Source organism: Somniosus microcephalus, chromosome 10 (assembly GCF_052327205.1).
Source record: "Somniosus microcephalus isolate GS21.2 chromosome 10, FLI_Smic_1.0, whole genome shotgun sequence".
NCBI lineage: Eukaryota > Metazoa > Chordata > Chondrichthyes > Squaliformes > Somniosidae > Somniosus > Somniosus microcephalus.
This window is the reverse complement of record NC_140996.1, coordinates 129,823,972-129,845,437: the sequence shown is the minus strand read 5'-3', so window position 1 is coordinate 129,845,437 and position 21,466 is coordinate 129,823,972. Positions and strand designations below refer to the sequence as shown.

At 45.8% G+C, this 21,466-nt stretch overlaps 1 protein-coding gene across 1 annotated transcript in view; it reads right to left on the bottom strand.

Moving 5' to 3' along the window:
• Positions 1–21,466, bottom strand: part of grm5b (glutamate receptor, metabotropic 5b) — a 953,934-nt gene that overhangs the window by 8,180 nt on the left and 924,288 nt on the right. The window lies entirely within an intron of this gene.

Genomic DNA, 21,466 nt, shown 5'->3' with positions numbered 1-21,466 from the left:
CCAAGTGTGGTCTAGCCAAGGTTCTATACAAGTGTAACAAAACTTCTCTGCTTTTCAATCCTATCCCTCTAGAAATAAAACCTAGTGCTTTGTTTGTTTTTATTATGGGCTTATTTACCTGCTTCGCTACTTTTAGTGATTTGTTAATAATTACTGACAATGAGCCTTTAACCTTTTCTATCTTTATCATCAGTATTATCTTACTTAATTGTCAAAGCCAACTTCCATTAATTTAACTGTTATACATTTGGAAAAACAAGTTTTATTAGAAGTGTAATTAACAGTGATATCATTTTGGGAAAAAATAGCATTTGTAGGAAGATGAGTGCTTCAAGACATGTGTCAATTTGTTTCTGTGGATTTATTTGGTCTCTTAATCCATTAGGAATTTACTTTATGCATAAACATAAAGAACAGGAAGTTTCCCAGTTTGATTTCAGATGGGGCTGTGGTGGGGGTATTACAATTAGCCTCAATGACCTCAGGGAATTTTATAGATGGACATTCTTGCCTGGAATTTCTGTAGGAATTCATCCAAAGTCCTGCCATAACTCCAGTGGAACATCGCTGGAAATCTCAGAGAAATGGTGTAAACAACCCTGGAGATTCTACCCCTCTATCTGTAGATTTTCTTGTGAGTTAATTCAGCCTCAGCGCATTAAGCATTTAAAATGGAACGAAATGCTACAAGATGTATTCTAACCCAACTGGAAATATGGAAAATGTTTTAAAGGATATTCTAAAGAAAAACTGTAAGTTGTGTGGCATCAATCTGATCATACAATGAGACTCCAATAAACTAGGATTCACTTTGAAAACTGTGGCCTAGAAATTGGGTCACATAGCACCCATATTTTTAGGTGCTATGTGGCCTCTTAAATCCCCAAAATGGTGGGCAGGAAGCACATGCGCACTTCTGACTGGAAAACAAGATGTGTCCTTTACTCATGCCTAAACCAGGCATTAGGCCATTTGCATCTACATATATATAAAAGAGTTGGTTTGTCTGTTTATCTGTCTGTCTGTCTGTCTGTCTGTCTGTCCGCTGTACACTCAAAAGTTATAGAGCGTACCTACACACATGTTATATCAAAAGAAAGCTTATCATTAGGGGAGTCTAATAGGCATATTTACTTTTTGGTCAGACAAAAATTGTTTGGACACTATACAAAAAAGTTCAAAAAAAGGACAAAATCCGCTCATTAGCGGTTGACCAATCCTACCGCTCATTAGCGTTGAGTGACGTGATGGTTGACCAATTGGGGGCGTTTCATGGCGATTGTGGGCGGGGCCCAATCATTCAACCTGCCGAGTGGGAGCTGAGCTGAGGTGAGTGGCGGCCATTAAACAACTGCCGGGCCTCAAGCTCAAAAAATGGTAATGGAGGTGTGGAAATTGTTGATTCATTAGTATTGACACATTAAATATAGATTTCCAGCAAAAAAAAAGTTGGTTTTTAAAGAAAAAAAAATCCATTTGCAAAGGGGACTCGGGCTTTCCCCCCCTCGGCGGTGGATGAGCTGCCTGCAGGCCTCAGGCCTCAAAGCCTCGGCCTCTCCTCGCCAGCCACGCCCGAGCTAGGCACCGCCCGTCCCGCTGGGCCCGATTCCAAACCAGCGGCCTGCGATCGCCGCCATCTTGGTAAAGGCTGGCGGGGCGGGACTGAGCCGAGCGTAGCCATCGCTGCCATCTTGGTAAAGGCTGGCGGGGCGGGACGGAGCCTAGCGGGAGGTGAGTTGGGGTCACTCGGCCCGGTCCTCAGCTCCGTTTGTGACCGGGGACTCGGGCTTTCCCCCCCTCGGCCCGGTCCCGGGGCTCGGCTCCGTTTGCGGCCAGGGACTCGGGCTTTCCCCCCTTTGGCCCGGTCCCGGGGCTCGTATCCGTTTGCGCCCGCGGGCTGGTGATTCGGCCTTTCCCCCCCTCGGCCCGGTCCCGGAGCTCGACTCCGTTTGCGGCTGCGGGCCAGGGACTTGGCCTTTCCCCCCCTCGGCCCGGTCCCGGGGTTCGGCTCAGTGTCCGGGCCTCAGGCGCTAGGGAGGGAGGGAGAGGGGAGGGAGGGACAGAGAGGAAAGCAGGGAGAGACAGGGGGAGGGAGGGAGAGAGGCAGGGAGAGGAGAGGGGGAGAGGGAGAGAGAGGGAGACGGGAGGGAGGGAGGAAGAGAGAGGGAGCGAGAGAGAGCGGGGAGGGAGGGGGAGAGACAGGGGCAGGGAGAGAGAGAGGGGGGAGAGAGAGGGGCAGGGAGAGAGAGGGGGAGGGAGAGAGAGAGGGTGAGGGAGGAAAAGAGTGAGGGGGTGGGAGAGGGAGGGAGAGCTTGCCTTCTTCCTTCCTTCCTTCCTTTGCAGGGGTCCATCGGGCCGAGCCTGAGGTGCTCCTTCTCCCCTCTCTCTCCAGGCTAATCCCGAACTAAATCCAGCAGTCTCTCTCTTTCCCCCCATCTCTCTCTTCTCCCCTCAGTCTCTCTCTCTCTCTCTCCCCCCCAGTCTCTCTCTCTCTCTCTCCCCCCCCAGTCTCTCTCTCTCTCACTCCCCCATCTCTCTCTCTCTCTCTTCCCCCCAGTCTCTCTCTCTCTCTCTTCCCCCCAGTCTCTCTCTCTCTCACTCCCCCATCTCTCTCTCTCTCTCTCTTCCCTCCAGTCTCTCTCTCTCTCTCTTCCCCCCAGTCTCTCTCTCTCTCTTCCCCCCCAGTCTCTCTCTCTCTCTCTCCCCCCCAGTCTCCCTCTCTCTCTCTCCCCCCCAGTCTCTCTCTCTCTCTCTCCCCCCCAGTCTCTCTCTCTCTCTCTCCCCCGTCTCTCTCTCTCTCTCTCCCCCCAGTCTCTCTCTCTCTCTCCCCCCAGCCTCTCTCTCTCTCTCTCCCCCCCCAGTCTCTCTCTCCCCCCCGTCTCTCTCTACTCCCCCCAGTCTCTCTCTCTCTCTCTCTTCCAACAACAACATGCCCTCAAAAAACCCTCGGCACCGCCGGGCACTCCAGCTAGTATACAAATAAGGGACCGAACGCCTGCTTGATGTCCCCACTGCAAGATTGGTTTGCCCTGAGACAGCCAGCACCATCGCTGGCTGCACTCAGGGGACTAGAACTTTGGGAGGGACCATTTTTCTAGGGTTGGTTTCCCTGAGTACAATAAGCCCTCCCTTAACATGATAAAACAATACTCCTCCATGTTGAACACCACTTGGAAAAAGGACTGAGGGTAGCAAGAGCACAGAATATACACTGACCTTAAGCAAGACTGGCTCAGTATTACCACCAATGACCAAGCTGGCCCAATCCTGAAAGACATAGCTGTCAGACTGGACTTGCAGCAGGTGGTGTGAGAACCAACACGAGGAAGTAACCTACTTGACTTCCTCCTCCCCAATTTATCTGTTGCAGATTCAGATGTCCATGATGCTATTGGTAGGAGTGACTACTGCAGAGTCTTTGTGGAGACCAAGTCCCATCTTCACACTGAGGACACCTTCCATTATGTCATGTGGCACTGCCACCGTGCTAAGTGGGATAATTTAAGAACAGATCTAACAGCTCAAAATTGGGCATCCATGATGTGCTGTGGGCCATCAGCAGCAGCAGAATTGTATACCACCACAATCTGTAACCTCATGGCCCGGCATATCCCTCACTCCTTCATCACCATCGAGCCAGGTGACCAACCCTGGTTCAATGAGGAATGTGGAAGAGCATGCTAGAAACAGCACAAGGCATACCTAAAAATGAGAAGTCAACCTGGTGAAGCTACAACACAGAACTAAATAGTGGGTGCAGTATGCTATAGACAGAGCTAAGTGATCCTGGCACTCCTGGCCGGCCTCCCACATTCTACCCTCTGTAAACTCGGCTGCCCATGTCCTAACTCGCACCAAGCCCCATTCACCCATCACCCCTGTACTTGCTGACCTACATTGACTCCCGGTTAAGCAATGCCTTGATTTTAAAATTCTCATCCTTATTTTCAAATCCCTCCATGGCCTCAGTCCTCCCTGTCTCTGTAATTTTCTCCAGCCCCACAACCTTCTGAGATATCTGCGCTCCTCTAATTCTGGCCTCTTAAGCATCCCTGATTTTAATTGCTCAACTATTGGTGGCTGTGCCTTCAGCTGCCAACACCCTAAGCTCTGGAATTCCCTCCCTAAATCTCTCTGCCTCTCTATTGCTCTTTCCTCCTTTAAGACGCTCCTTAAAACGTACCTCTTTGACCAAGCTTTTGATCATCTGCCCTAATTTCTCCTTATGTGGCTCGGTGTCAAATTTTGTTTTATAACGCTCCTGTGAAGCTCCTTGGGACATTTTACTACATTAAAGGTGCTATATAAATACAAGTTGTTGTTGTTGTTGATCCAACAACAAACAGTCAAAGCTCTGCATTACTGCCACATCCAGCCGTGAATTATGGTGGACAAGTAAGCAACTAATGGGAGGAGAAAGATCCATGTACATCCCCACCCTCAATGATTGCGGAGCCCAGCATATGAGTGCAAAAGACAAGGTTGAAACATTTGCAACAATCTTCAGTCAGAAGTGCCAAGTGGATGATCCTTCTCGGCCTCTTCCTGAGGTCCCTACTATCACAGATCCCTGTCTTCACCTAATTCGATTCACTCCACATGATATCAAGAAATGGATGAGTGTACTGAACACATCAAAGGCTACCGGTCCTGACAACATCCCAGCTATAGTGCTGAAGACCTGTGCTCCAGAACTAGCCACACCTCTAGCCAAGCTCTTCCAGTACAGCTACAATACTGACATCTACCCGACAATGTAGAAAATTGCCCAGGTATGTCCTGTCTATAAATAGCAGGGTCCAGCCAATTGTCGCCCTATATGCCGGCTCTCAATCATCATCAAAGTGATGGAAGGTGTTGTCAACAATGCTGTCAAGTGGCACTCACCAATAACCTGCTCACGATGCTCAGTTTGGGTTCCACCAGGACCACTTGGTTCCAGACCTCATTTTATCCTTGGTCCAAACATGGACACAAGAGCTGAATTCCAGAGGTGAGGTGAGTGTGACTTCACTTGACATCAAAGCAGCATTCGACCGAGTGTGTCACCAAGGCGCCGTAGTAAAACTGAAGTCAATGGGGATCAGGGGAGAAACTTTCCACTGGCTGGAGTCATACCTGACACAAAGGAAGATGATTGTGGTTTTCGGAGACCAATCATCTCAGGCCCAGGACACCGCTGCAGGAGTTCTTCGGGGCAGCGCCTAGGCACAACCATCTTCAGCTTCTGAAGACAATGTCCAATGTAACTATGACTCCATATTCCCAGGGGGAGACTCGGCCCCTGGGAGTGTATTTCAGAAATTTGGGCATACACTGCCTACTTCTGACCATTTTCTTCTAATGCACAAAAAATGTGCAGAGCATATGCTTGAATTTTTGCTACAAGTTCCTGACACGCAAGACTCCATGTGGAAAGTGTGAAGTTGGGAAATTATGCCTAGAAAGAATTTAAATTTGTTCAATACTACAACAAATGATCTTGTAACTGTTCAAGGTGAAAAACAAACTATATTCAGGGAGTCTGGCTGCATCCCTGTTGTAGACAAAATTCTAAAGATTCAAAGTCCCTTGTTTGATGATTTGAAGGGTAGAGAGTTTAGGAGCTAGGATATGTCAGGCTTAAGCAATAGGTTGCAGTGAACTGATATAGCAGCTACTTTAGCGAACAACATATGAAAGATGAGACTGACTTCTCCTGTTACTGAATCAAAGAAACCCTGTGTGCTGTTGTTAAGTAAACTCATGTCAACTTGGCAATTCTTCTATTTAACCATCCTGTCTTCTGGAGATCTCACTATTTATCTTTTTGAAATGCACTCAATAGTACTGTAATTTTAAAATTCACCTAATTATATGCTAATATATATAAATATAAGCACATTACAAATAAAAGCAGCTACTCTTAAAAAAGGTAAGTACAAAGGGGCTAGGTGATGCATTGCCCTTTGATCTCTGGGATCATTGACACCTCTCTGCAAACAAAAGAGTCCAACGTGAATTGGTTTTGTCCAGTTTCAAATGAGTAGACATGGGCCCACAGCAAAAGATAGCCATTATATGCACTAAATCAGTAATTTCACTGAAATGTCACACTGATGCAGTAGGGGGTACTGTTACATTAGAATGTTGGAATTTTTAAGAACAGAAAAGGCCATTAGGCCCAATCTAAGCAATACCATCTGACAAAGAAACTGAAAATGGGGTTGCTCTTACAGGGAGGGTCACCCCTGGCCTCACCTCACAAAGCCATATTATGGTAGAGACCTGGTAACAATGTTAGGTATCTGTCCTCCCAGCAAGGAAATAGTGTATAACAGACACAGAAAACAAGAGAAGAGCATGTAAAAATAACATAGGAATCAGTGAGGGATTGAGAGAGTCTAACTGGCAACCAGAGATCCTACAATTGTCACACGACCACCAAATTAACAGTAATATAATTCACTGACCGAGGATCTATGTTATTGGGGCATCATGGCACCACCTGATCAATTGATGCCATTTTGATTTATGGATCATATTTTAGAATATTCTACAGCAACAAAATAAACTGATTTTTATGGGTGCACGCAGTATTCCACCACAGTATTTGTGAGACTCAGAGTTCACACTTGAAAATCCACAATTGCAGAAACAACAACAACAACTTGTATTTATATAGTGCCTTTAACGTAGTAAAACATCCCAAGGCGCTACACAGGAATATTTTAAGACAAAAAATTTGACTCCAATCCACATAAGGATAAATTAGGGCAGATGACCAAAAGCTTGGTCAAAGAGGTAGGTTTTAAGGAGCGCCTTAAAGGAGGAAAGCGAGGTAGCGAGTAACAACGATGCAATACCTCAAAATAACTCAGCAAATACATACCCATGCATGTCTACGTATGAAATTGTTTCCCCTCACACGACTTTTATCAGTTTATATAATTTAAATTATTGAGCTGTAGCATTCTGCAGTCAAGTCCCAGACTGAGGCTGTGTGAACTCAATTAACTAGTGACTCCTTAAAACCTCTTCTTTCTTTTCTCTTCTGTGGTGCCGGTTTGATGACTCTGCAGGTGTTAACTGGAAATAGTCTTGTCATGGGCAGCTGTGTCACCTGTGTGCCCTGATGTCAGGCACATTGGATTAGTTATCCATGTTGTGCTTTTAGACTGATTATTGCGAGTGTACAGTAATACACATTGGTACTCCTACCAGCCATATCTTACAGCTGGTGAAACTGAAATAATGCTGTTACTACTCTTAAAAGTAACACACAGTTGTGCCTGGAGAGCTGTAGACTTTACCTTGAGAGTGATAAAAGCTAGGCACAATGCCAGAGCAGTAAGATTCGGCCTAGACTCTGCTGTCCAAGCTCAGTTTCAGCATTTAACGCCACTGACTGTGCATTCAGCATTTTTCCCCCACACGATTTTTATCAGTTTATATAATTTAAATTATTGAGCTGCAACATTATGTCAGGATTTGCCAGAATTCGCATTGGAGTCTGCATTTTACCATTTATCTGTAGAATACCAGGCCACCTTTGAATAAAAAGGGGGTGATTTTGACTTTGAATGACTGTTTAAAATGGACGATAGTGAATCAGCAGCCCATTTTACATCTTTCCCGATTTTTATTTCCATTAACGCACAAAGTCAAAATTGCCCCCAGTAAGTTATCAGTGAAATAAGGGTAAGTTTGATAGCAGGACTGTACAAATACACTTAACCATGTCCATATGGCAGTTGGATTTTAATGGCGGTTATGATTTGGAATACACTGCCTGATGAGGTGGTGGAAACGGATTCAATAGTAACCTTCAAAAGGGAATTCGATAAATACTTGAAGGAGAACAAATTGGAGGGATATGGGGAAAGAGCAGGGGAGTGGGACTAACTGGATTGATCTTCGAAAGAGCCGGTGCAGACTCGATGGGCCAAATGGCCTCCTTTAGTGCTGTGCTATTCTATTCTAACGTGAAATGTAAGATAATGCATATTGGACCAGGAAACACTTACACCAGGAAAAGGTGTCCTTTACTAAAGTGGAAAGCATTAGTAGTTAGATACAGACTGAGATTATCAAAAACTACATGGGACCTGTAATGCTCTATTACTGGAGACAGTGGGGAGAGTCATGCTGTCTGTGAAGGGCTGTAGGCCAAGGTTAAATAGCAGAGCTGCGCTGATGGATGATTTGCTTCTAATCCAATCCTGTTTCAAAGAACTGCAATGGCGCTGAAGACTGCTATGGAAAAGTCCAAGACCTCAACCGTACCTCTGTGAAGAAGAAATTATGGTTGATGGCAGCAGAACTTTTATAAAGTCAGAAGAGGATTGTTGTGGTTCACCCCCACAATGGCTCACCAATGAAGTTGATTGAAGAGTCATATAGAATAGGAAGATCCCTGTCTGTCCTGAGTTAACTGGTCTCAGCTGAGACCACAGTAACTTAGCCACAATTAGCCTGATCACCCTGAGTTAGAGAGTGCAACTGACTTCTTTATTTGTCATTCTTCTTGAAATGCTTGGGCTTTGGGTCATCATCTTCTTCAAAGCTGCCAGAACTTCAGTCACAACAGTGCAAATTAACTTTTAAATTTTTACGATGGTAGCAGTCTTTGGGTGCGCACTAACTTCCTACATCCAGTTATGATTGCTTGGCTGCTTAATGGAAAAACGTCAGCCATTGAACACAGTGGGGCCCAATAACAGAGGTGGGATCTGAGCAGGGGGAGGGGCAATATCGGCTGTCAAATGCACAACATTGTGGGTTGTGTGGGAATGTCTGATTTCAACAGGGATGCCTCATTAACATTTTACTTCCATGTTTCGCGTCTCCACTATGCATGAGTGGGCGTGATGCAGACCCGCATGATGCAATTTCACCTCAACTATTTAAAGTGCTACTTCACAGATGCAATGGTGGAAGAGGTTTGGAGTTCTGTGGATTGTGCTTTGCGAAGTTTAAGTTGAGATGGAATCAAGGAGGTAAAGGCTGTGCCCAGATTTAATGACGTTTCCTTGGACGTACTGCTGGGTATAGTAAGAGCGAGGAAGGAGGTCCTGTTCCCTAGCAATGGGGAAAAAAACTGTTGCCATAACCAAGAAGGTGTGGCTGGAGATGGCCCAAGAAGTGAGCAGCAGGAGTGTAATCATGAGGACTTGGATGCAGTGTAGGAAGTGTTTAAATGACCTAACCAGGACAGGAAGGGTGAGCAAAGTTGCAGATTCACCTACATCATGTAGTGCAGCAACCCCCCCAACTCCAACTCTGTCTTGTCAAGCATACTTCATTCACACCCACTTAAGTTTCAGCAGCATTCTTCATTCCCTTCCTATGCATGCCCTCACCTCCCCCTTCCTGCATATACCACTGTGACTCATCCCAATCCTTATGTAATGTGATACCAGCTCAGTGAGCTCACCAAATTCTCAGCAAATGTCCTCAAATGTATGTCAGTGCCACTCGTGATACAGCTGCCTGATGGTCACCTTCACCGAATGCACTGCATCCATTGGATGCACACATGCCTTACAACCACTCATAGGTCTATCATGCCCCCTTGCAGTAGAAGAGAGCCCTGAATACAAGGGAGAGGGAGAGGACCCGAGGCAGCCCCCCACAGATCGTGGAGCTCACAATACCAAACAGGAGGCTTTGGACATAAGCGACATATCAACGTCCCTGACCATCGAAGATGGAGAGACTGGGACTTCATTGCTGCAGGGTGACCGACTGAATCTATCTGACCCACATCTCCTACAAGACTAAGTCATCTTGACTTGAATTCAGCACCGAGTGAAATATGGTCACTTTAATCATGCAGAGTTGAAACATTTTTACATGCCAATGACTAAATCATATCAATTTCTTCTCTCCTCCCAGGCCATCACGCAAAGAACAGGAGTCCGTACCCAGAGATGACGAGGATTCCTCAGAGGAGTTCATTCCTTCTGGGGGTGCACTGTCACAGGACACATGCTAACCAGGCACCAATGCAGATATGAACACTTTGGTGAGTTCTGTTAGACAGTTAGGTGGTTAGATCTCACCTGGTGAAACATAGTTCACAAGTGAGCACGGGCAGAGAGTGGTGGTAGGGACAGCTGTGGAGAGTCCATGTCAGAGGACGCAGTCCTCTCCAAGCTCTGCTCAACTGGACAGAGATGTTGAACCCCAGAAGAAAAAGAAAGACTTGCATTTATATAGCGCCTTTCACGACTCAAAGCATTTTACAGCTAATGAAGCACTTTTGAAGTGTAGTTACTGGAGTAATCAATGAAACATGACATCCAATTTACACACAGCAAGCTCCCACAAACAGTAATGTGATAATGACCAGATAATCTGTTTTAGTGATGTTGTTTCAGGGATAAATATTGACCAGGGCACTGGGGATAACTCCCCTGCCATGGGATCTTTTACATACACCTGAGAGAGCAGATGTAGCCTCGGTTTAATGTCTCATCCAAAAAACGGCACCTCCAACAGTGTACTGCACTGGAGTGTGAGCTTAGATTTTTTGCTCAAGTCTTTGGAGTGGAACTTGAACCCACAACCTTCTGATTCAGAGGCAAGAGTGCTACCAACTGAGCCACAGTTAACCCATGGGCCATCGATGAAAAGGAGAATGATAGAGAGTCAACAGCAAATGTGGGAGGTACTGGCAGTCCTGCCAGGCGCACTGTCCACAACAGCACAGAGGATGGAGGAGTCCAGCTCAAACATTTGTGGATTGATGTCGCAAGCTGTGCGAGGATGAATTCCATAGAGTGGCCTCCTCTGTGAAACTTGAATTGTGGCAATCTAATCAGCCCCAGCAGGCCATGCAAGCTATGGACGCCAACATTTCTGCTGCCTTAAACAGGATGACAAATACCTTAGCCGTGGCTTATAAGGCGTCACTGATCTGCTCTAAGCTGCTCTCCTGCAGAGAGGTAGGAGTGATGTGCCACTGGCCCAGGGGAAGGATGATGGCGAAAAGCGACATGGAAGTGGGAACTTCACTCAAAGCGTTCTCACGTCTCACCCGTTGCCCCCCCCCCCAACCAGTACCTGGCATGCTGCCTCCTCTCTCGATGGCCAAGTCTGCCACTGCATAGGTACAGGTTGAACAGTCTATGACGGGGCCCTCAAGGGCTCCAAATCCCAGAGCTCTCTGCTGCGAGCATCTCAGAAGTCAGAGCAGGGATCAGAGCAGCCTGCCTCTCCTTCTGCTGAAGCTGCAGGGGTTGGGCCACTTAGGAGTGGTAGGGAAACAAAAAGAAAAGCTTTCTAGTTCACCGAGGGTCTGCACATGGGTGTTTATGAAAATGTTGTGTTACTAAGTTTCACTTATTTATTTATTCACATAAAATGTATTACTTTGCACCAATTTCCCATGTTCACCATTCTTGTCTGCCGAGTGCCAACTTGGATTTTCAGTTGCTTGATGATAAATGTGAAGACATGAATAGACTGAGGCCAATTGGTGCATGTGCAGTGGGTGGATGGTTGGTTACAGGATTGCTTTGTGTCAGTGGGGGTGGAGGCTGAGGAGGCGGAGGATGTGATAGTTACTTTGGTCCAGTGTGAGAGACTAACTGAACTGTCAAGCTATTAAGGCATCCCTGGCATCCCGAGCAGTAATGTGAGCGGATGATCTGGTGTTGGGTGCCCCATCTTCATCTTCCTTCTCCCTTCCATTGGAATCCTGATCAGATGAGGAATGCTGAGTGGTTGTTCCTCCTGCACCTCTAATCCACACTGCTGCATTATGTTGTGCAGAACGCAGCACACCACGATTATCTGAGAGACCCTCGCTGGTGAGTACTGAAGGACACCTCCAGATCTGTCCAGGCACCTGAAGTGCATCTTGCGCATACCAATGACTTGCTCGATGACATATCTGGTTGTCATATGGCTGGCATTGTAATGCTCTTGGGGTTGTTTGGTGGGGTTCCTCAGAGGTGTCATCCGCCAGGTTTGAAGACAGTATTCTTTGTCACCTAGCAGCCACCTGGTGGTTCCAAATATCAATATGTTGGGGATATTGGACTGCTGTAGTATGACAGCATCATGGCAGTTCCAAGGGAATCTGATGCAGACCTGCATGAACCCTTTCTTGTGGTTACACACCAGCTGGAGATTGATGGAATGATATCCCTTGCAGTTGACAAATGCTCGTGGTTGAGCTGCTGGTGCTCGTATTATCACATCTGTGCAATCAATAGCACTCTATACCTGTGGGAAGCCAGCCAGAGAGGCGAATCCAAATGTCCACTTATTCTGGCTATTATTATCACAGGAGGAACTTACATACCTTACAGCTCTGGAAAAAAGCCATTAGTCACCTATCGTATGCATTTATGTGCAGCCGACTGAGACCCTCGATATGTCTGTGGTAGCACCCTGGAAAGAACCAGAGCCAAACAAATTCAGGGCGGTGGTGACTTTCAGAACCACTGGTAATGCATGAGCACCAGGTCCAGCAGGTCATCTTCTAGGAGGTCTGAGACCACCTGACATGACAATCTCAGCCTCCAGAAGCACTGCTCTTCCGAGAGCTCAAGGAAGCTGAGCCTCTGTCTCTACACCCTGTTATGCAGGTAGTGCCTCCTTCAAACTCAGCCCCTCTGTTGCTCCCTTCTCTGTTGGCCACCTGCAGCTCCCTCCAGAGCATGCCTTTGCTACTGATAATGCTGATTATCTCCCTCGTCCGAAGTCCAATCTAAAGCAGCCATGGTGCCACCCATCATGATGTTCTCTGTGTGAACATCTCCAAACTGTACAAATAAGTCTCTCATAACAAGCGCTCTCATCAAACGGTTTCCCAGAGCGAACTGAGAAAGCAACTGTGAGCACTGAGCCTTGAACCATCCCCATGAAGTGCCGTTCAATCTCACCTCTGTTCCTGATCCCCGGAAATCCATGCAGGAGACATTCATTTAAAATCACCGCCAAAATCTCAGGAAAGGAGCCACAGTTAAATATTATAATCACTGTGTCGCCTCTCCAGAGCGGGTTATTCGAATGCTCCCAAACCCTCCACAGTTAAATGGGAAGTAGACACGTTTGCGACGAGTTGGCATCGGCTTTCAGATTTTTGCCAATTTAAGTCCCCCCCACTCGACCCTCTCCCACTCGTTGTGGGGTGGGGGGTTTAATAATCCCCCCATTGAATGATTTTACCATTGGTTCATAGAACACAGGGGCAAGTCTGAACTTTGCAAAGTTTGCGAGGCATCAACTGCCTGATGGCTGCAACAAGAGGCTTGACCAATTTTCCTGGTCGGGCCGGATTTCCATACTGAGCTGCTCGTGCATTTCAAGCAATTCGCTGATTAAAGAGGTATGAAAATCTGACAGCTCCAACATGGGTCCCAACTGATGCTGGTAGCTTAAAGGGAATGGGCGGGGGGAGGTTAGGGTGATGATCTAGGAGGAGGGCCGTGGAGCATCAGGGTGTAATTTCTGAGGGGCCAGGAGGTGCTTCAATGTGACCCCTGGGTGGAGTGTGTGTTGTACAATCTCCGTCTACTGGTACGGAAGATTGAAAACGGGGCCCTACAACTGGCATAAGACCCTGATTTGCACAGGCAATTAGATTCCTGCCTGCTTTGGATGGGATCACTGGCTGTCCAGTTTGAGGCCCACCTGAAGATTGCATCATCCAGCATAAATGGGGCGGGTGGCAGTTGAAAATTGCCCTACATATGTTGTATATAAAGTTATCTGTGCTGCTCTGCTGTGATCTCCAGCCTTTGCGGGTAAGTATTACAATGGGAGGTCAGGTAGCAGTACACACAGTGTTTTGGGATAGGGAAGGCTCATATACCTGGTATAAAGATACCTCATAACTATGACTTGCCAAACATTGTCTGCTCTGGAAACCATTTCCCAACATGGTTAGTACCTTCAAGAAGTTAGTACCTTCAGTAGTGTTAGAAACTAAGGGTGCCTAAAAATATATATGATTATGCGAATGAAACTGTAATGTGAATAATACCGTGTTTAAATGAGTGTATGTTTTTGCTCGAGACAAGTAAGGGGTTAATGTATAAGTTGTGTCTTACTGGAACTGTGTTAGTATTGTTTTCCTGGAGACTTGTATTAGACTGTGAGACAAAATGTCTTCAGTTAGTTAGATTAGATGAGACATAACATTCCACACAGGGGCCCACAGCATGGCCTTGCCTGCCAGGTTAGCTATCTGTTGTTTGTAAGTTAGGGTTTTGACTTTGTTAATGTATCTTTAATTTGGTCAATGAAGGCCCAAACTATGTTTCTTCCATTATTACTAATAACCATATTATAATGCTAAGGTAGAATTTGGAGTTTGTTTAACAGAACTGTTTGCGAAGATAAATAAAAGTTAATTAGTATAAAGGCTATAGAATAGAAGGAATTTATGGGAGTTAAGGTACCATCTCAGGATGGAATAGTCTGTTGGATTAAGGGGAGATAGTTTGGATGGCGGCTGGTTGAGTAAAACAGCTCTGGCTTGGGCCGCTGATTTAATGGCTCAAAGCTGTGCCTGGTACACGCACTGGCTGCAGCAGGGGGGACAAGACAGGATGAGATAATAGACTATTGCTTTGGAAGGAAAAGGCCGGATGAGATAAGGGAAGACAGTCCTCAACATGCTGTAAGGCCATGATTGGTCAAATACAGAAAGCATGTGTAATGGTTGTGAAGACCCCTTGAGGGAGGGTCTTCATTGGTAAGTTTAGACAAAGAACTCGACATGCCATTGGGCATCTTGTTTTAAGGGGAACCTCTATAGGTTAAATGGTCTTGTCCATTATTCTACCTCAGGCCCACCCCTAAAAAGAGAATAGAAGGAAGAGCTAAAGAACTCTTAGCTCAGACCGTGGAGTGAGGGGCTCCCAAGATTGGAAACAGTGGTCTAACACTCTTCAGAGAGTGGACCCATGCGGACCCTAGTCTAACACTCTTGGGTAGTTCAGAGAAAGGGAGAGAGAGAGAGGGACACGTGAGACAAGAAGGAGAATAAGAGTTGTTCGTGTGCACCGGCCATCTGTCCGATCGGGTCCAGTACCAGCTACTTGTCACAGTCATATGTTTTGCTGTATAACTAGTGTGTTATATTCCTTCCTAAACTCTGATTAAACACAATGGGGGAGAAATTCAGCGCCACCCGTTAGCACCTTAAGAGGGCGCTAAGTGGGTCGCAAGCCAACTGGCGCCCGGGCGCGACACTGTCCACGCCACCCGCTAAATTTCACGGGACACCAGTGGTGGCACTAGCCGTTAGCGCTGCGCCGCTATCGTTGACGTCATCGGTGTGCGCAGCGCCCCGCTGACGCCCCGGCCGCGATATTTGAAAGCGCCCCCTGATTTACCGCCGGACGCTATGTCCGACCGGTTCAGGGGGGCCTACCTGCGGTCGGGGAGGCGCAAATTAAAGGAGGTGCGGGGCGGCCATTTTTGTTGTTGGCCGCCTGCCAGCACCTGCCTGCACTCCCGTCCCTGGCCCCCTGAACCCCCCCCTCTGTGGAGTGCCGGCTGCGTTCCAAGAGCCCGGCACTTCTCCTCGGTGCCGGGCTCTTTTGCCTGCACTCGCGATCCTCGGGGGCCCAGCTGGGCCCCAGATCGCGCTGCACAATGCCCCTCCCCTTTAAGAAGGGGAGGAAGGCCTGCAATACCGCAGCGTGACGTGCCGCAGCGTGTGGCGCTGCGGAACGTTGCACCACGATATTCAGTTGCAGCGCCCCAAGAGGGATGCGGGGCGCCTCCAGTAGCGTCGCGCTTCCCTTTGGGGCACTATCACTCAATTTCCGGCGGGCGGCCGCGAATGCTTCCGGGGCGCTACTTTTAGCGCCCTGGCGAGGCTGGCGCCCCAAACGGGGCTATACTCAATTTCTCCCCCAATATACCCACCATATTGGTTTGCACTCGATCCTGTTTACCAGAGATACACAAATCTCTACAGTAGTGGAGGTGAGATAATTGGAGATGGGTGAACAAAATGTATAGTCTCATTTGTTTCTCTAGTTTTTTCATGCTGCAGAACATGAAAAAGAAAGCAGTGCCTGGTTTGTATGATGTGCAGCAGTAAGTAGCCTTTTATTACTAGCATTATTTTGTTTTGTTTGATCTAATAAAATAAAATATAAGTAGAATATAGCAATGACCATGGGCAACAACACACGACAAATCAATCAACAGACGTCACATTATACAACCTGACAGCTTCTGAGACAGAGTTCAGATTTGGGTCATGAATGTATTTGAAATATTTCCCTAAAGGTTAATTTTAGGTTATTTTATTTCCCTTATATTTAAAAAAATACAGAAACTATCATTAAGCTAAGAGAAAATTTGGATACTTCAAATCATTTAATTATAGTATATTTGGTATATAGCAGCAAAATAACATCAAATAGAAACACTAATAGTTTCAATTCACTTCAGAGGAAGCCACAATTTAAGAGCAATTGCTGTTTCGAACTTGCTTTTTTATGGGACAGCTAAGGGTCTGACAAGTGTGCAAATCCATCACCATGTTTGAGAGTCTCCATGGAATTACATAGAAACAAGCCATTCGATCAGACTCATCTATGCCTACCCCCACTCTCATTAACTCTTCCCAACCTGCCCCCAAATCCATGTATTTCCTTCTCCCTGATGTATGCATCAAGCCGCTCCTTAAATGTGTCCTTGCTATCTGCTTCAACCAGTCCATGGGGCAGTGAGTTCCACCTTTCCACCACACTGTGTAAGGAAATTCGTCCTAAATTTTTTAGTTGATCTGCTGGGGACTATCGTATATTTATGTCCTCTTGTTCTGGACTCACCCACAAGTGGAAAGAATGGAGGTAATTTTAACTTTGGGTGATAGTGTAAAACATGTGATATTGGCTTGAACACCCATTAAACAACTCTCCCAATTTTCGTTTCCACAGTTTAGCCACACATTGTCATATACTGGACACCTGTGGTCACGAGAGTGCTCTGCGCACACAAACGTACATACAGGCTCTGCTCATGGATGGCAAATTGCTTTGAGAATACAGGAGAGAATATCCACTTTCCCAAAATATTGGAAGTAAATTGTACTTAAGCTTCCAATGACACTGTGTGTGACAGCGTCTTCAAGGGAGTCTCGCAGTGCTGTGTTCTGGCTGCAGATCAGGACCTGACTCGAGTTATACTGTCACTTTTCCATTGCTAAGTGACACCCTTAGTTTTGGGGTCATCTTGCTGGTTCAGATTTGATCTAGATCTTTATACCTGCAGCTGTGGACTTCCTTGGCAGAAAAATTATTGATTATGTTTGAAAATGACATAATAACATGAATGATGTAATGAAGCCTTTATATAGAACATTCAGGCCGATGTGTTGACAACTCAGTAGTTTGAGTGCTACAGGGGAAGTAAAAGACTGGAAGGCCACTTTGACAGTAATTGCATTTGAAATAAATGTCTAAAGATTGACATGAATTGAATTTAAACAGTTACGAAATAAACTTGTGTTAAAATCATGAGTCATATGAGTTTGTATAGGACATGTAATAGTCTGCAAAGGTGCGAAAGAAGCAGATATTGACAGCTGAGAAAATTCCCTGGATACATTTAAATTAATTAAAAGTAGATAAAATTTATGATTTAGTCTGTCAATTCCCTTGAAGTTTTATTTAATTTTAAATGAAGGACACATCCAGTTATCAGTGCTGGGTGCTTGGGGTCTCATCCCAAGGGCCTGTGATGCTCAAATTTATTAGTAGCTAATTTGATTCTGTTGAGTTAAAGAGTTCCAGTTATACATTCTAACTGAAGAGTGCAGTCACTGAAACAGTATTGTACTGTAGGGAACTTGCTGTCTGATAGTTCATTTCCAATAACTGCCAGGCCTCATATGTTCAGAGCAGGGACTCACATAACACTAGCTGTGTTGGCATATGCAGAGTTGATTCATAAAAGACATACTGGACGACATGCATTGTATCAACGTTTATCAGACATATAGCAGGTAGGCACCAGCTTCGATTTTGCACACAGTTTGAACGCCTATGTCAGTATGATAGGAGTGAGCTTAGTGATTGCATTCCTGCCTCTAAGTCAGAAGGGCTGGTTTTGGACCCCACTCCAGCCAGCCCCAGCAAGCAGAGATCGGAATACTGGAGTATCGGCTCTGAATACTGGGTTGACATTTAGCGGCAGGGTGGAGGGGGGGGGGTGGTGGCGGACACTTGTATCCGATACTTCCCCCCCACCGCAGGCAAAGGATACGTGGGGCTCTTTCGTCTTGATTGTAGCCCGCCTAGGAGAAGGTACTTCAAATATATAAACTGTGAGGGAGACAACAGGAAACCACCTCAGCTACTCTTCCCTATTAAGTGGCTCAAGAATCTCGTGTGTGAGACTTGATTTAGGACCTGCCCTAGGGCAGCGCACAATGGACAGATCAGTATGAAAGGATTTTCAAACTATGACATTGGCTCCATATTGTCAGGGCTGTATTTTATGATCCTTTTATATCAGGTTTTATATTACAGTATAAACTAGAATTATGCAATTTCATTGTATAAATTATAGAGCTATTTTATAAATAACTGAGAGGGTTTAGTGGTGCAGTAGATTAGAGCAATATCCCTTCACCTTTGGGCCCTGACTTTGAATCATCCAGACAGAATTAAATTATCCAATGGCTAATAAGGGTCCTAAATTTGCAGTAATCCCAACCTAGCTCCCAGTGGATGCCATTCTGCATCACAAAACTGCCCATAATTCAGCACAATTAACATTGATTCAGCAACCCCATTTAGATTGGTCTAGGAAATGGGAATATCCTACTGGGGCAGTAATCTATTTTGAGGTTAGAACTGAAGCACTGTGAATATGATTTTTCCTGGTATATTTGGTAATGGTTTCACCACTCACTTTTGTTAATAGGTATTCCACTTACATCTCCCCATTATGATAAAGCATATACAGTATGTATTTTTACACTAAGCATGACCTTGGGCTGAATTTTGCCAATGGGGAGATTTTGGAGGCGGGACTCCAACTTGTTGGGTTTCAGTCCCGCCTCCATCAACTTCTGGCCAACCCATGCTATTTCCCCTTGATTGACCTTGTTAGCAGGCCAATTAAGGGAAAGCCGGTTACAGAGAATGTCAGCATATGATGTTTCATCTGTCAAAGATTTTTGACAGATGAATTATCATCGTTTGACAGCTCTGTGAAGCTGTCAAATGCTGATATTCTCTGTAGTTTGATGAGTTCTTGAATTCAAGACCTCATCAAACCTCTTTTTTTTGCAAAAATTAGATGGTTGTTGCATTGGAGAATGCAACGGCCATCTGTCATCTCTACCACGGAGGTGCGAGACTCTCTGCATACCCAACTCTTGAAGCCTGCAGGAAGAAACAAAAGTAAGTAAACTTTTTCTAACACTTTCCACTTACCTCAGATACTCACCTCTCCACACTTGCACCCATCACTTACCTTCATAGCGCACTTTTGCACCCATCCGACCCCTGCAGACCCACTACTCGCCTCGCTGACCCTGAAGGAGTTCAGAGCCTTCGGGAAGCCCGCACTTGTGTGGGCAAAATGGGGATAATCCTCTTATCTGCCTGTTAACTACCTGTTAACAGGCAGATAAGTGGCATTAATCCCCTTCCCGCCGCCAAGGAGAGGGACCCGGCGCGGGTCAGCTACCCGCTTCCTGGCAAGATGGCATGGAGGCAGGTTGGGGCGTGTTGGGCACCTGCCCCCAAATTCTGCCATTTTCCCGGCAGTACCGCCTCCATACCCGCCTCCCCAGGGCTGGCAAGATCATGCCTCTTGTGTCTTATCCCAACACTAGGCAAATTATAAATTATAAATTATATCTATGGCTTTGGAAGCACCAGAAAATGCATTTTCTTCTATCTGTTAGTAATAGCATAAAATCAAGCAAATCAGTGAAAGAAGTAAGATTGGGCTGCCCTCTTGTCGGCTGGACGTCTGGTAGACAGTAGTACAGGAAAATTAGAAGCAAGGTGGCATAAGAGGACTGTCAATAACTGGAGCAGATACTTACTTCAGTCAACAAAAGTACTCCTCTTATTGCCCATGAGGAGAAAATCATAATGCTGCAATTAAATGCCGAGAAGAGATATTTTCAATTCACCACACCAAATTCACAAAAAAGAATCCTGTGAAGATGCTTATTCCCTTGGATTCATCCCACACCTAAGGGGTGAATTTAATCCTGTCTGCCCTGTGAAAACTGGGAGACTTACCCGCCGACATCTCACTCCATTCTCACTGTTTTCTACCTTAACCTGCTTGTCTGAGCAGGCAGCAGGGACACCTGCCTGAAACTGGATGGGTCCTTCTTCAAGTATGCAGATCAAGGTTCAATATTGTTATGGGACCCCGACTGCAATTTTAACTGGTGGCCTAAGCAGGAAACTATTATGTCCATGTATAATTGAGACACGGACTGCAGGAGTTGGTTATAACAGGTCTTTACTGAATGGAGGCAACCTGGAACTACTATGCAAATGTTACTACACAGGCTTATATACAGGGGTGGTCACTACTGGTACTGCAGTATACAGGGGCAGCAGAATATAGTTCCTTCTGCAAAGTACATACACTACAATTCCTCCCCTTTTAGCTAAACAGTACATAACACTCAATTAACAATGAAATAACATATTTACAATTACAGTTGCTAGATACATTAGTTGAAGTTAAGCAATTATAAATTCAGTCTTTGAGGAGGCTTCCTGATTCTGTCTGGAAAACGCCTCTTTGGGGTATCAGGTTCTTCTGGCAAAGTTGAGTCGGGATCAATGTCGTTGTTTGGTTCGTCTGCTTCCAATATCACCGATTCGGAGGTAGATGCAATTGGTACTTCGGTTTCATCACCAGGTGCATAGGATCATGGTGTAGATTTGACGTTTTCCAGTGACTCTAGAATCTGGTCAGCATGGCGTTTTACAATGCTCTCTCCAACGTCCACGGTATACATTAGAGGTCCTTGCCGTGTGCAGATCGTTCCTGGCTGCCATTTCTCTCTGCGGTAGTCCCGGGCCAAAACTGGTTGACCTATCTTAAAACTCCTGGTTGGCCTTTCATTCATATTCTGAAACTGCCTGTTCTCCACATCTCTTCTGATGTTTGGCTTAACCAAATCCAAGCGGCATCTTAGTCTTCGATTGAAGAACATCATGGCTGGAGTTTGGTTGGTAACCGCATGTGTCGCATTCCGGTAGGAAAACAAGAAGTTATCCACAATAACAACAGAAAATGCTGGAAAAACTCAGCAGGTCAGGCAACATCCGTGGAGAGAAATTTGAGTTGACGTTTCAGGTCGAACCCTTCTTCCAAGAAGTTATCCACCTTGTGTTGTAGGGGTATGTCTTCATTACACATTGCCTTGATAGCCTTCTTGAATGTTTGAACAAACCTCTCGACCAATCCATTAGTGGCTGGATGATATGGGGCGGATGTGTAATGCTTAACACCATTGTTC